Genomic DNA, 15,972 nt, shown 5'->3' with positions numbered 1-15,972 from the left:
GTCTGAGCACCGTGGATCGGCGCTCAGCCAGATAATGGGAGGCTGAGCACATTCTCCATGCAGGCTGTAATTCAGCCTGCATGAAGAACAATGCAAAGTGCACATGCAGGTTTGGTCGGCCCCAGAGGGCTGGCCAAATATTTATGCGCACTTTAGGGCGTGCAAACCTCTCCTCCCCGCCCGCAAAGCAACATGGAAAAAATTAAATGATAATAACTTAGTTATTATCATTTTATTTTTCCTTTAGTGACACTACTTGAAAGCAGTGAGCCACGCTCCTCCACCTTAGTGGAGGAGCTGTCACTGTCGGTAGAACTTTTTTTGGGCGCATATGGCAACGTTTAGAAAGCAGAAAGAGGGAGATTTGAAGAAAAAAAACGAGGAGACATATTTAACTCATTTAATCGTTGTGAAGTGACGATAATTTCATGCGGGCTATTCCTAAGTAAAGATATTTTTTTTTTTTTGCATTAAAAATCGTGAGTCTCCCACCTGAATCGGGTCTGTTGACATGCATGTGTTGGCATTGCCTTGTGACTGACTGATTATGTTTATAATGCGCCACACGCAGCTGGGCCTCTTGGCGCCAGCCACATTTGATGGAACTGTCCATAGGACGGGGGATGGGTGGCTGTTTATTTATTCATTATATGATGATATCAGCACATTGCGGTGTGGTCGGGCCGCGCCGCGCTCTCCCGAGACGCCAGCCAGAGTCTTAAGGCCGCACTCGTCTGGCAGAAAGCCCGCCTCGCTTCCAATCCTCCTCTTTTAGGCGTGTTGGCCTGATTTTGTCACTTCCTGATAGCTTTTCAACATTTTTGTCTCTTATTCCTCAAGGGTTTCCAATAGGGATTAGAGAAGCGAAGGCTGAAGGGAAAAGCCAATTTTCCCCGCCCCCGCCAGCCATGTCCCCCCCCCCCTCACTCCCCCACAACAACACCATCAACCTCCATGCAAATCGGAGAAAATTAATCTCTGGCCGTGCCGATCGTTGTTCAGAGTTGGCAAGCTGGCTGCAGAGATAAAAATGTAGACGAGGTCTCGAGGATTCTGGGTAGGCCCCAAAACCGAAGTGCCCCAAGTGCATTCCCCCGTCTCTCTCTGATAAAAGGCCGAACATCTTCATGAATAATTCAGAAATCATGCCTTGTTCAAACGCAGGCGCGTTTTCGAGGAGATGGGGGCCTGCCCATCAGGCAGCCAGGCAAGAGGTCTCGGAAAAAGCTGCCAGAGTGAATGTATCAATTTAACAGTTCGAGGGGAGGGTCTTGTGTCTGGCATCTGCACGTGGGGGGTGATCTTCATATGACATGGCAGTGGCAGTCTGGGAAAAGAGCCATCTCCCCACCCAAGTCAAAAGGGAAGATCTTCTCGGGGCAATTCTGGAGTAGTTTGTTTACTCCCTGAATGACTGCGATATGTGAGGGGGATGTGTAGTTGCTTTCCCTGTGGCAGCGAGAGCTTTATCTGGCATCGCAGTGTGAGGGGAGAGATGTGCCCTTAACTTCCCAGAGAGAGGAAAGAGACATATGCCCAGCCTTTCTCTGGGGCGACATAGAATGGAGGAAAGGATGTGCTGTCTATGATCTGTCTGAGGGGTAGGGTTTGCTCCTGACTTCTCTGTGTGATTTCAATGATCTCTTTGGGCAACGGTAGGGATCTAACCCTGACTTCTCTATGTAACTGCAAAGAAATGACCTTCGCTTCTCTGATTTTGTGGCACAGGAATTCTGCCTCTGGCTTTTCAGTGTGAGATGAGAAGACTGTTCTTGTCTTCTTCTTTGAAGAGAGATGGGCTTACCTTCGTGTGAAAGGAGAGATCTCATCTGGGTAGTTCTGTGTCATCGCCTCTAAGACAACCCTTGAGGCCACCAAATTATCCTTCTGGCTCTGGCCCGTCCCGTGCCAGCTGAAACCCTCTACAGATCGTGTGCATCCACTTCCCAAATATGAACTTAGGACCAAAGAGACAATCCCAGCTTCACTTCATCTTCAACCAATTTATTAATCAGCAACACTCTTGCTTCATTGAAGCTAAAAAACCTCCTGCATGCCTCACAATCCGACTTTCGATCTCTTCACAGCAGAAAGACTGCTGTGTTGGCAGCCTGGGCAAAGCTTGAGTATACTCTGGATCGGGGTGGCACTGCTGATCTACTCTACTTGATCTGAGGGAAACTATTGGCATGGTCTGCCATTCGCTTCTACTCACACGCCTTCACAGCTGCAATATAACAAACATGGCGCTTAACTGGTCCACTTCGTACTTAGAAAATTTCTCTTCTCGAGTTCAATACTACCCTAACCTATCAGAATCATTATCCATTGCCTGTGGAGTTCCTCAGGGCTCATCCCTAAGCCAGACTCTTTTTGAGATTTACATACGCCTGCTTGCAGACATAGTGGAATCCTTTGGCTTCATGTTGCTATCGTACGCTGATGACTCCCAGCTCGTCTCTCTCTTTTATTCGCCCATGGCAGCTCTGACCAGCTGAAAAACTGCCTGTTGGCAGTATCCACTGGACGGGACAGAACAGCTTACAGCTTAGTGGGGGGAAGACTGAACTCATCTTATAAGCAACCCAGCCCCATCTTTGAATTTATTAACTGGTGGTCGGAGGATACTTTTTCCAACTGTTAATAGGCCATAGTCTGCCTTTTATATACAGCACTGTTGGTGTGGGTCCAATGGTGCAGTCTTTTGTCGAAGGCGGTGAGAATTCACAGATGCACCAAAGAGGGCTGCCTATTGTGCACCCTCCTCTTCACCTTGGCGATGGAACCATTGGCTATCCTTCTGCACCGTGGCGGTGTTCATTGGGAATACCACATGTGAATAGGACCCACACTCTTTCCCTTTATATGTGGACAGCATTCTGCTTATATCCGTAATGTGGCGGCAGACCATGCCAGCATTGCTACCATGCTTAAGGCCTTTGCCAAAATGTCGGGCCTCCGGGTCAATTGGGGAAAATCTTGCCTCTTTCCCATCCACGCTAGAGTAGTTGAATTAGAGCTCGATGTTGGTGGAGGTCCACTTGAATGGCAACCCCTAAAATTCTGCTATCTTGGGGTTCGGATATATTACAAAGAAACCAACCTGCTTAATGGAATTCTTACCAGAATGTTGACGCAGCCAAATTGCATTCTGGAACTATCTGCTGCTCTCATTCATGGGAAGGATAACTGTCTCAATCTGCTTGTCATTTTTTCCATGCACTAGTCTCCCTGCTGGCACACCTGATCTGGCACAACAGCTGTCACAGGGTGGCTCTATCCAAGCTGCGACTGCCCACAGAGAGCCGTGGGCCTGGAGCACCCAATTATGAGCACTATTAAGTGGTGGCACAATTACAGTGGGTGAGTCACTGGCATGCCAACCGCCACTTGATGATACTGTCTCTGCCTAACACCCCTGTCATTTAGCATGCCTTCTGTGCCTTTTCCACACAGTGCAAACCCTGACTTTTTTTTTTAACAGAGTTTTATATAGCGCAAACTTGACCCGGTATCGGGTATCAGAATGCTTTACATAGCACCAGTTACGTTACATGAGGACACATTCATTTCTATCAGTCATGGGGAGATTAAGTGATTTGCCCAGAATCACAGGATGTTCAGTGTCATTTCCGAAACTCAAACCCGGTTCCCTAGATTTGAGGTCGACTGCCCTAGCCGTTAGGCCAACTCCTCTCTTTTGCTTCAAGTGGCTCACTACTGCTTCTGAAGAAGTCTGTGACGTATGGTGTCGCCTCTCCCTTATGCTCCTGTGATGCCCCGCTTGGGCTCCACCCACAATGGAGGCTATCACACAGCTACCAGGGTGCAACACTGGTGCGAAGCGGGCTTCATAACCTTTGGGGACCTGTTCCATGACAGTACTCTCATGCCTTTTGATGACCTTACGGAACAGCACAATATCCACAGAGGTCAAGTTCTGTCATCATACACTGACCCATATTATGAATACCCACTGGAACACCTCTGACGCCAAGCTGCCTGCAGACCCTGTCATATAATATCTTTATGTTAATGGCACCGGGCAGCGGCTAATCACCTGGTTAGCCAAAGCCATTGGAGAACACACCCTGATTCCGTTTGTCAAATGGGAACTGGAGTTTGGACAGGCCCTTCCTGTTCGAGAATGGGATATTATAGTGGGCTACTCAGCTACAGTCTGTCCGATTGTACTATTTAAACTCATATAATTTTTTGTGTTATATAGAGATTATCTGTCCCCTGTTAATGTCAATTGATTATTTCCTGGTGGCAAATGCATGCTGCCCCCGCTTTAACCTATCAGATGTAAACTTATGCCATATTTTGTGGTCTTATCCCTCGCTGTTCCACTACTTGACACCGCTAATTGTGCAACTCACATGCACAGCAGAAATGATACATACCTTGTTGAGAAGCGTGTGCCTTGGGGTCAAACCTATGCACCAAAAAGACTAAAACGGTAACTTGCTTTATTGATTTAGCATTGATTCTTACCAAGTGAGAAATCACACAACGATGAAATTACTCCTGCCCCCCATGATTGGAGCATGACAGAACAAACTAGTGACATGGGCTGTGGCAGAAATCACCCTCCTTAAATCTGAGACAGCCAGAGGCCTCTGGAAATACCCGCTCTTCATGCACTGGGACCCCCTGGTGCTCCGCTTCCAGGCTGCGATTGAGGATAGCCTCATATCGCCGTAAGTGGAGTTTCGCCTGTGACGTATCCATGCCTATATGCCCGTCTAATGCAATGTTACCACACTACCACTCCGGCTTTCTGCTCTGGCCTGCTCGGGCAGCCCCCTGCCTTTATATATTGACTCCATGGTCCCTCTCTTACGGTTTCTCCCAACAACAAGACCCTCAAATCCGTCCATAAAACCTGTAAATGATTTACTTTGAGCACGCCTTGTCAATCTGCACTTTTCTGCACTGTGCCTGTTACAAAGGTGCAGCTTCACTCCCTACATGCAACATTGGACATAACCCCTTGTTACATTTTCTTTTAATTGTAGTGTGTATTCCTTTAAGCATCAGACCTGTCCGCATGCTCTTGCATGAGCTCCTGCGTGAGCCATAGCATGAGACATGTTTTTCCTTGAACAGGTTCCACATTCCAGTGTGTGAGTTAGGTTTAGCATTGTTTTAATAGAGACAGTTGAAGACTATCCACTGCACTGCTTGGACCTGCATGCCCGTGCTGCAATAAATACTACTTCTATATTTCATGCTTCATTGTGTGAATTTAACAAAATTTGGCGACGAGGATGTAGCTTCAGTGGTAGCTGTCATACATTTTTTCAAGGAAATTTTCACTAGAGTGGGTTGTCCATTGTGTTTAGTAACCGATAATGAAGTACAATTGACTTCATTAGAAATGAATAATTTTCTTAAAGAATGTGATATTGTTCACAGGCTTACATCGGTTTATGAGCCTCACGAAAACGGTCAGGTGGAAAGGTTCAATCGTGTTCTTAAAAGTTTCATAGTGGATTCCGTCAAGTACGGTGTAACTTGGGTAAGTGCTTTGAGAGAACGGATATGGAATTACCGGATTACACTACATTCAACTACTCAAGTAAGTCCTTTTAAGTTATTTAAGTGGAGAAATCCTGCATCTAAGGTTCTACCATGGTGGTTGAGAGAAAAATCTCATCATTTTGCAGGCGATAGAGTCTGTGTTGATGAGGTTGCTAGACGTGTGGAAAATAAGCAACTCAAAACAAAGAGGTGGTATGACAATGGTATACAACCTTTACCACGCAACTTTTACCACGACCTACCTTTACCACGCAACTTTTACAACGCAGGACCCTTTACCACGCATACCATTACAACGCTGGTATTTACAACGCAGGTACTTTTACAACGCATACCATTACAACGTAAGTATTGGTAAGTATATAATTTTATTTAAAATATTTTAGGTTTGGGTTTTGGGTAAATGGGTATTTTTAGGGTTCAGGGTCAGTTTTCAGTTTTTGGGTACAGGGGTATTTTTAGGGTTCAGGGTCAGTTTTCAGTTTTTGGGTACAGGGGTATTTTTAGGGTTCAGGGTCAGTTTTCAGTTTTTGGGTAAAGGGGTATTTTTAGGGTTCAGGGTCAGTTTTCAGTTTTTGGGTAAAGGGGTATTTTTAGGGTTCAGGGTCAGTTTTCAGTTTTTGGGTACAGGGGTATTTTTAGGGTTCAGGGTCAGTTTTCAGTTTTTGGGGTACAGGGGTATTTTTAGGGTTCAGGGTCAGTTTTCAGTTTTTGAGGTACAGGGGTATTTTTAGGGTTCAGGGTCAGTTTTCAGTTTTTGGGTACAGGGGTATTTTTAGGGTTCAGGCTCAGTTTTCAGTTTTTGGGGTGCAGGGGTATTTTTAGGGTTCAGGGTCAGTTTTCAGTTTTTGGGGTACAGGGGTATTTTTAGGGTTCAGGGCTGGGTTTGGGTTTTGGGGTTCAGGGGTATTTTTAGGTTTTAGGGCTGGGTTTGGGTTTTGGGGTACAGGGGTATTTTTAACATATATATTTAAAAATTAATAATTAAATATTAATATAAATAATTAAAATATTAAATATTAAAATAATAATTTATTAATTAAAAAAAATATTATTCATAATTATTTTACCATATTATTTACTTACCTATACTTACGTTGTAATGGTATGCGTTGTAATAGTACCTGCGTTGTAAATACCAGCGTTGTAATGGTATGCGTGGTAAAGGGTCCTGCGTTGTAAAAAATGCGTGGTAATGGTCTGCGTGGTAAAAGTCCGCGTTGTAACGTCATATATCCATGACAATAAATGGAAGTCAAGAGACAATTATTCCATATAGGAGAATGGGTAAGAGTTCTAAAACCAGGTTTGATGAGAAAGGGTTCTGATAAGTACAGTGAGCCTATACAATTAAAAAAAGTGTTTACTAATAGTGCTATGACAGAAGATGGTAGAGTATGGATATTTTGTAATGTCATGTACCCAATGATTTGGATAGAAAAGTGTTGAAAAGTGATGTACAGGTTGGGAAAAATGATTCCATTGCATACAGAGTTAAGGATTCCAAACGGATCATTAATGCTCCTATAAGGTTTACAGATGTTATGTAATTCACAGCTGTTTCCTGTGTATATAGTATTATTATGCATGTGGTTTCTTTGTACATTTTGTTATATTTTGTATTTTAGATTGTACTTTGTTTTTGTTAATAGGGAGATATGTTAAATTTTCTTTTAATTGTAGTGTGTATTCCTTTAAGCATCAGACCTGTCCGCATGCTCTTGCATGAACTCCTGCGTGAGCCATAGCATGAGACATGTTTTTCCTTGAACAGGTTCCACATTCCAGTGTGTGAGTTAGGTTTAGCATTGTTTTAATAGAGACAGTTGAAGACTATCCACTGCACTGCTTGGACCTGCATGCCCGTGCTGCAATAAATACTACTTCTATATTTCATGCTTCGTTGTGTGAATTTAACACCCCTCGTATAGCCTACTGTTCATGTTGTGATGCAGTTCTTGTCACTTTGTTACAGTGTTACATAACTGCACTAACAATACTAGATTAACATCATTATCGAGAACTGTAGCAGTTGAATATTGACCTTATTAAATATGTACCTGTCGGCATCTACACTTGCATATTTACACCACCTTAGATTGGAATTTGCTCACAATGTAACACTAATACCTATATGTTAAAACGCAATAAAAACGTCAAAAAAATTAAATAAAAACTGGTGGCAGTATGATCTTGGCCCTTTACTTCAGGACAAGTGGATGAAAAAAAATCTTGGAATGTGGATGGATGCAGATCTGACCATGGAAGCTAAGATCAACAAACTGGCTGGTTGGTGTTCTTGCATGCTGAGATACATCAGAAAGTTTCTTTGGGCGTTGCACATTTTCACTCAGAAAGCAGTAATAATAATAATAATAATAATAATAATAATAATAATAATAATAATATTCTTTATTTGGATATAAAAGAAGATATCCATCCCACCAGTCAGTAAGTTATTAAAAGAAAACACAAACATTTTTAGGACCACATTTTAACAGCAATTCATCAATGAGAATAATCCGAATCGTTTTGCTCAGTTTCTGTTGCCTATTAGAGATTAAAACGTTGTGTGACGACAATAAGAACACATAACATTAGGACAAAAGGAATTTGATGAGGTGACAATTGACGACATACAGCTTATAAAAACCGCCCAAATTCAAGAATTGCTACTAGTTGTGCAAAAATGCAGTCCAAATAAAGTAGGGCGCTAGTCAGTGACAACAATTATGATAAAATGCAACCGATTATAAACAATTTTTAAAACTTAGAAGTAAGATACTATTTGTATTAGACAGCAGTAGTCCAGGCAACCATCATGTCCCGCCTGGAATATGGGAATGTTTTATACACAGGCGCCTCTCAGGTATCCATTAATTGCCTACAGGTAGTTCAAAATGCTGCAGCATGGCCGCTTCTCCATCTGTCTGAGCACCAGGCTGTCCTGCACTGGCTCCCTGTTGAGAAGCGAGTAAAATTTAAGACGCGTTGTATCTCCTTTTCAGGCTTGGGCCCGCAATACCTCAGACACTTCATAAAGCGATACCTCCCTACTAGAGAGCTAAGATTCTGTGGAGTAAATTTTGCTTTTACGCCTAAATTTAGAAGAGTGACAAGGGGCAGTCCTTCTTTAAAATATCTTAAAGACAGGGTGCGGAATGCTCTTCCTTATCATCTCCGCCACAGTCCCAACAAAGTCAATATTTAGAAAACAGCCTAAAACCTGGATTTTTTAAGCTTAGTTCAGCTCTTTTTTTGATGTTTCTGTCTCGTTCTTCAATGCCAGGAAGCCCCACGGGGCAGCCGGGGAACATCACTTACAACGCAACTTTTACCACGCAGTGCCTTTACGACGCAACTTCTACAACGCAAACCATTACAACGAAATGCGCTGGGGGGCGCTCTAGGATAGGGAATGTGTTTAATGTACTATCCAACACCTTCTCTACTATCCACGGGGACTAAAGTTGGAATAGTAAATTAAACAATTCACTATCCAGCGCCTAAAAGCATTATGCGTTGTAATGGTATGCGTTGTAAAACTCGCGTTGTAAAAGCATGCGAAGTAAAAGCATGCGTTGTAATGTCGTACATCCGGGGCAGCCATGCACCTAATAAATCGCACATATAAACATAATCCTTTGCACCCTTAGAAACTATTTCGACACCAATGTTAAGAGCGATATGAAATGAATGAAAAAACCCTAGTTATTGTTTAGTCCACAGCGCTTTGCTACTCACCTAACTTACTCAGCGGGCAAAAAGCCATCTCTAGTGAAAAGACCAAAACAATGGAGAATACGGACTCTCCTGACCATCCCCTACATCACTAACAATCACTAACAGTAAGATTTCCAAAATGCTCCATTTTTTAAATCTGATTGACTTTTCATCTCCTAGTGGGACACATTCACCTGATGATCATTCCAAGCTGTAAGACACAGGAGAAACATGGACTTTGTGGTGTAAGTGGAATGAAAAAAAGTGGGGAGGGGTCTCTTAAGAGGGCCTGGTTTAAGAGACATAACACGGACTCCTTTATAAGAGGTGCAGCCTATGTGATTAAGGGTATGGCCTAAAACAGGTGAACTAGAATCCTATGCTTGACACAGTGTGCCACCTGACCAGAATTGATGTGTCTCTGTGTGTATTTTCTTTTATTGTCTCCAAACATTTCAAAGAAACACAATGAACACACATCTAAAACCAGCCAGACACACTGGCTTTGCCGATGGTTGTTAGCACTGATTTTTATTCAGTGCCAGATGAATTCAGCAATGCTATCGTGAATTATTAGACATTGAATGTTTCATTTCTGAAAATATGAGATTTTCTTATATATTCTGAAAATACAAAAAAGGGGAGTGTCCGCATGAGGGTATCAAGCACTCCCATCATATTCCTCTGCAGTCTGTGCCTCTGCATCAGTCACTCGCACAGTCAGAGTACCACGCAGGTGGATGGCAGGCCCGGACTGGCCGTTGCAGGCACCGGGCAATCCCCCCAGGGGCCGGTTTTGTTACAGGGTCGTTTTTTAGCTGCAAAAACGGCACTGTAACAAAATCGGCCGAAAACCGGCCCTAGCAAAGAGCGCGGTCGCACCCCCCAACACCCCGGAGGGGGGGGGGGGGGCGAGCACTTTGCCAGGGCCGGTTTCGGTTCCCAGTCCGGCCCTTGTGGATGGGCGTTCCCTGCCTAAAAGCTGGACTTCCAATTATGGCATCACTTGCCCGCATGGCCGACCCGTCGATTTCCCTTTACCCAGTGACTCGAGAGATCAGTGTGATTGGAATTTTACCTGCATTATTACTATTATAATATTATGCATAACGCAAAGCAAGGAGAGTTGTAAAACCAGGACTGTCAGACATGGCCCACATGACATTGGAAAATTTGAGAACTCGATAACTCGAGCAAATGGAGCCACACATTCATTCTTTGGCCTCTCTGGGGCGAGATCGGAGCTCATTCAGAACACTGCTCACGTTCTGGCTTCTCTGATGCAATTGCATCTAAGGGGTGAGCGAGCGGAGGCAATGAGTCTGATGGTGCAAGCCACCTTTCGTGATGTCACTTCCTGTCGTGACGTCACTTCCGGTGACACCACCTAACTTGGAGCGTCCCCCCACTTCTTTTTTTAGGACTTGTGCCCTGCCCATAGGCACATCTCACCTTTCATCTCCTTCTTCTTAACAGATGTTTTTAAATGTTTCGAGATCTGTGTACCTCAGCTACTTGCTTTCACACTGAATCCTATCTGCACATATGTGACCATCGCTCTCTGCAGTGGTGGTGCCTCCATACGAGTGGAGGAGTGTCATCCCCCACACTGCTGCAGTAAAAGCTGGAAAAATAAAATGGTAATACAAATTATTTCATTACCATTTTACTTTTTCAGCTTTTTGACGAATGGAGAGGGCAGGGTGGGCCAGTGCATCATTACTACTGATTGGCAGCAGTGACGAGTGACCCCTTAACTTTGAGGTGTGTTTCTGTTTGTTCGGCTACATTGCTACAGCCAAACTGACATGCACAACTCAAACTCTCCAACTCAGCTATTTTAGATAGCTGGATTGGAGAGAAGGCTGAGGGCTCCAGTGCCTTTCGGAGCTCTGAGGCAGCATGCTCCAGCCAATCCAGATGCTGTTCTCATGCTACTTGAGAGCAGCGTCTGGATTGGATAAGGTGTGGTTTGGTTTGCTACGTCACCTCGCGCTTGGAGGAGAGCATGAGGATGTGCTGCAGGCAAAGGTAAGTGAAACTTTTATGTTATTTTTGCCTTCCTGTGTGATTGATTGTGTGAGTTTGCGTGACTGTGTTTATGATCGTAAATGTATGTGTGTGTTTGTGAGCTTGACCGTGTGCCTCACCATATTGAATGTCACCAACTGCCTCTGGCCCTCTGTGCGAGAAAGAGATGCTTGTTTTGATTAGTATTGTGTTGTAATTGTAATTGTAATTGCATTTATATAGCGCTTACTACCCCTGACAAGGCGTCAAAGCGCTTTTTCGGCAGGTAGCACGCTACTCCGGGACCCACAGAGGATTAGTGTTGAATTAGTATAGTGAAACATGCAAGTACATTTTAAGTGGTGGATAGGTTAGTCAGTTATTTGGATTTGGAATGATAGCAGAAGGATAGAGTAGGACAAAGGTTTGTATTTATTTATCGCTCGCTTGTTGACGCATGCTATTTAGGGAGCCTATAAAGGATTAGCGATGAATTAATATGGTGAAATATGAGGTAATTTCAGTGGTGGATATTAGTCTGTTACTTGGAGTGAGAAGGATAGCGGATGGATAAAAGGGGAAGAAAGATTTGCATTCATATAGCACTTGTTACCCCTGATGGGTGTTGAAGCGCTTTTTTGGTGAGTAGCACGCCACTCCGGAACCCATAAAGGATTAGTGTTGAAAATTAGTATAGTATAAATATGAAGTAATTTGAGTAGTAGATATGTTATTCAGTTATTTGGGCAGTATATTAGTATAGTTGAATATGGAATATGGAATTTGAGAAGTGAACATGTTAGTCTGTTAATTTTGTTAGAAAAAGGATAGTGGAGGGATAAAAGAGTGAAGGATTTTTTTTTAAGTCAACTGATGGAAGGATCATTATATATTTGTTAGTGATAAAAGGTGGACTGTTAGGTGTAATTACAGCAGGGAGAGTGTGTCTGAGTGGGATGTAGTTATTTATGGTGCTGATTGGCGTTGTGTTAGTAATGAGTGTATTGGTTAGTGGTATAGGATAGAGTTGTGTACTGTTTGTGGGTGATGGTGGATATGTGTGGTAGTTGGGATAGTAGGGTGTGTAGATGTGGTTTGGTTGGGTTGGTGGTGCATGCTGGTACATTAATCTGTGCATAGTGTTGGGCGTGGTGTATATTTGGTGTGAGTGTGTTGCTCTGTTTGTGGTTGTGGATGGTGTGGGCTGGGTTTTGTTAAATGAGAAAAAGGGCAGCATTTCTGGCCCTAGTCCCAACCAGTCTCGACCCGGCCCAAACAGGCAACTACCCTTGTCCTCTCCACCCTTGTCCTCGACGCCCGGGCTGAGACGCCCTAAGCCTGGCCTTTTTTGTAGCCCTAGTAATCAGGTGACCCCTTCAGCCAATGGGAACCCTAGCCCTAACACTATCCAATCACAACACTAGCCCTAACATCTAGAACCAATAGGAGACCAGGACCTTGCAGCCAATCTTAACCCTAGTCCAAGCACCCAATCAGTTCAAAAAACCAGATCTCTACGTCCAAAAAAAAGCCTTAACCCTACCACTAGTCCCAACCCAAGTCTAAGCAGCCAATGGTACAGGTAGCCCTAGTCCCTACTTCCAATAGAAATCCCAAACCTAGCCCTAGTCCCAACCCTGCAATGATTGAATCACAGACGGAGAAACCAATTAGAACCCTCAAATACCCAACCAATGAGGACATTAACCCTAACCCAATAGAAACACCAGATACAACCACCAATCAGTGTACACATGTGCCAACCACTAGCACACCATATAAGGTCCCAGCAACCTCAGACAAGGTTTGCTGGCCAGGAAGTTGGAAGCTGCTTGCTCCTGTTCAGAATCTCCTAGGAGACAGACAGGCTCAATCCACAACTTTGGACTTCAGCAGGTAAAGGCTTCACTAACTCGAAATCTAACAATACTGTTTGAATAAAGCTTTACTCCCCTTGCTGGCCAAAAAACGAATTGCACAGGCCCCAGTAAATACAGTTTAAACAGCTCACAGAAGCACCCTCTGATGTAGAAAATCCCTGTTGCTGGGGGGGGGGGGCAGGGGGGCTGGCCTCACTGGCTTGTGAACACATAATGGTGGCTGGGGGTGCACTGTTTGAGCACACAGGCCTAAGCACAGAGCAAAGGAGAAATTTGGAGGGCAAACAGATTTGTCACCAAGGAATGAGAGGGACAAACTACAGAGGTTGGACTGCAAATCCCACAATTCAACACACTAAATGAAGGCAATCATGGGCAGGGAAAACCACACATTTAAAACACAACACAGGTGATAAAATATGCAATTACAGACCTAGTGAAATAGGCATGATGCCTAAAATGTTAACATTTAAAATAGTCTTTCTCTACTATGAAGCATTCTTGAGTCCTTGAGCAAGGTTTGAGCTTTATAAAAATGCCAAAAAATAAAATCACTAACAGCTCTAATCTCATCCTCCGTTAATTAAGGAAAAAGTTAACAGAAAGAGACAGCCATCTAGTGGCTGAATTGTATAGTGAGAAACTGGAGAATCTGAGCTCAATCCTGGCTTCCCTGCATGACTAAATTGTTTGATCCTAGGCAAATACTTTATTTGAATAGGCCTCCTTTATCTTCACTATCACACAGTAGAGCACCTTCAAATATACAAGTTCAGTATGTGTGCTGTACAAAAGCCTTTTACGATTGATTTAATAGCCTACAGAAATACTCCTTCTATAATAAGAACCTAGGCTACATATAGGGTTCACCTGTCAACTGACTTGCCTCTTAGTTTGCTAATAGCATTGTCATCAGGGCAGGGCAGGGCAGGAGTGGTTCTAAGTTCAAATTTACAAGCTCTCCGTTTTAATAACTAATCAATGTAGAGATGCAGAGATATAATCTAATGTACTAAAGTGAAATGCTTCTGAGTTAAAAAAAAATACCATTTAAAGAATTTTGAAGACTGTCATATTCTACCACCTTGTTTGTTGCACGATTTACATGCCAAATGTTTGCAAGTACTGGCTCGTGCACAGGTTGTCAGAGCCAGATCAAACCCTCAGCTGAACTCTGGATCAGCATGGTTTCTTAATATGTTGGCTCGCCCACCTTTATCACACAGTCAGGGCTTCAAGTAGGCCGGGTCTCACCGGTGCTGAACACCTGCAGTTTTTAAAAGGGGGTTCGAAACGGGTCTCTACCGGGCTCTGTTTTGTGCCCTGGCACAGGTGGTCAGTTTTTTTCCGGACTGCAGTGACAGCAGGCACATCAATGTGTACCTGCTCACACGGCTCACTCTGCTCACTAGTCGAGAAGTTACCGCATGATGTCATGCCAGGTGAGCCTTGTAGGGGAAGGGAAATCCTTTAAAGAGAGTCATTTTCTCTCTGGCTTTCCCTTCTCTTTTTGAAACTCAGGAGCAGCAACATTGTCGTGTTGTCACCAGGGTTTTAAGTGGAATCTTTTTCAGTATTATATACAAGCCATAGTGGCTGCTTATTTATGTAATGATACTAACAACCATTGACAAAGCCAATAGTCCTGACTTGTTGTAGGTATGATGTTACTTGTATCATATATCTAGATACAATGACAGAAACAGCAAAATACAAGTCGGTGGCACACTATGCTAAGCACAGATTTTTAGCTTATGTGTTTTTAAGCCACACCCTTAATTACATTGGCCACATCCCTTTGAGAGCCCCTCCACAGTTTTTTCATCCCACTTAAAGCCCTGCACAGAGTGATGCATTTTTTTTTTAATTACTGCCGATGGTGAATACTGACAGGTGTGTCCCACTCAAAGCCCAAGAGGCAGTGGGGAATTAAATTTGGGTTTTAGGCAATTGGGCAGAAAGCAGCAGCTCTAAAGAGGCTAAAAATGCTACAAAGAAAGCCATTGTCGCACAAGGATATGGTAGATCTGCGAGGCCGCTGTACTGGTTCAACTCATGTGCAGACAATCCTTACCCCTCACACATGGTTTTCGTTTTTGGTTTTACTTATTTTATGGCTTACTTTCTATTCTGATTAGTAGGTGCTAGAATTTATCATAAATGTGAGACTCCAGAGAGAACGTAATGGATTGTTTAGGGGTGTGTGTGTGTGTGTTTAGGGGGGTGGGGGGGGCGGAGTGTGAAGTCCAGCAGCAGTTAAATGGCGCAGTAGGAGGGGTGAGTGTAGGCCTCAGGAGGCGGCGGAATATAGTCATTTACAGACACTCTATCGATCTTTCCGGAAGACTCTATGGGCGGTAACTCGAGCCTCTGGTAACAGCAGCGATGGTGGCTTTGTTTCAGGGATATCATTGACAAGCTCCTGACCCGAGGCGCTTCCTTCGGCTGCGGATCACGAGGCCGCCGCGTGCAGGGGGAGGAAAAGGGCGGCTAAATATACCGTTTTTATTGGTAAAAGACAGATAGGTCTCTCAAAGGGGAGGGGGCGGCGACTGGAGCAGGCCTGACTCTGAGAAAGCCTTCCCACCCTTGAGGCTGGCGAGAAATCCCCCACTTTCCTCAAACCAAACCATGTTTTAAGAAAGTAAAGTCAGCCTTAGGTTCCAATGGCTTAGCAAGGTCGGGTGCTACCCGGTGCGGAAAATTTCTTGTCACCTCCAGCTTGACAAAATGGAAAAAATATGTGTTTATAACTAGGGCTCCCGGTTTTCCGTTTTTACGGATTTTTACATATAAATACAGACGGAAATCT

Source organism: Lissotriton helveticus, chromosome 1_1, assembly GCF_964261635.1.
Source record: "Lissotriton helveticus chromosome 1_1, aLisHel1.1, whole genome shotgun sequence".
NCBI lineage: Eukaryota > Metazoa > Chordata > Amphibia > Caudata > Salamandridae > Lissotriton > Lissotriton helveticus.
The sequence above is the reverse complement of the archived record's forward strand: the minus strand, read 5'-3'. Positions refer to the sequence as shown.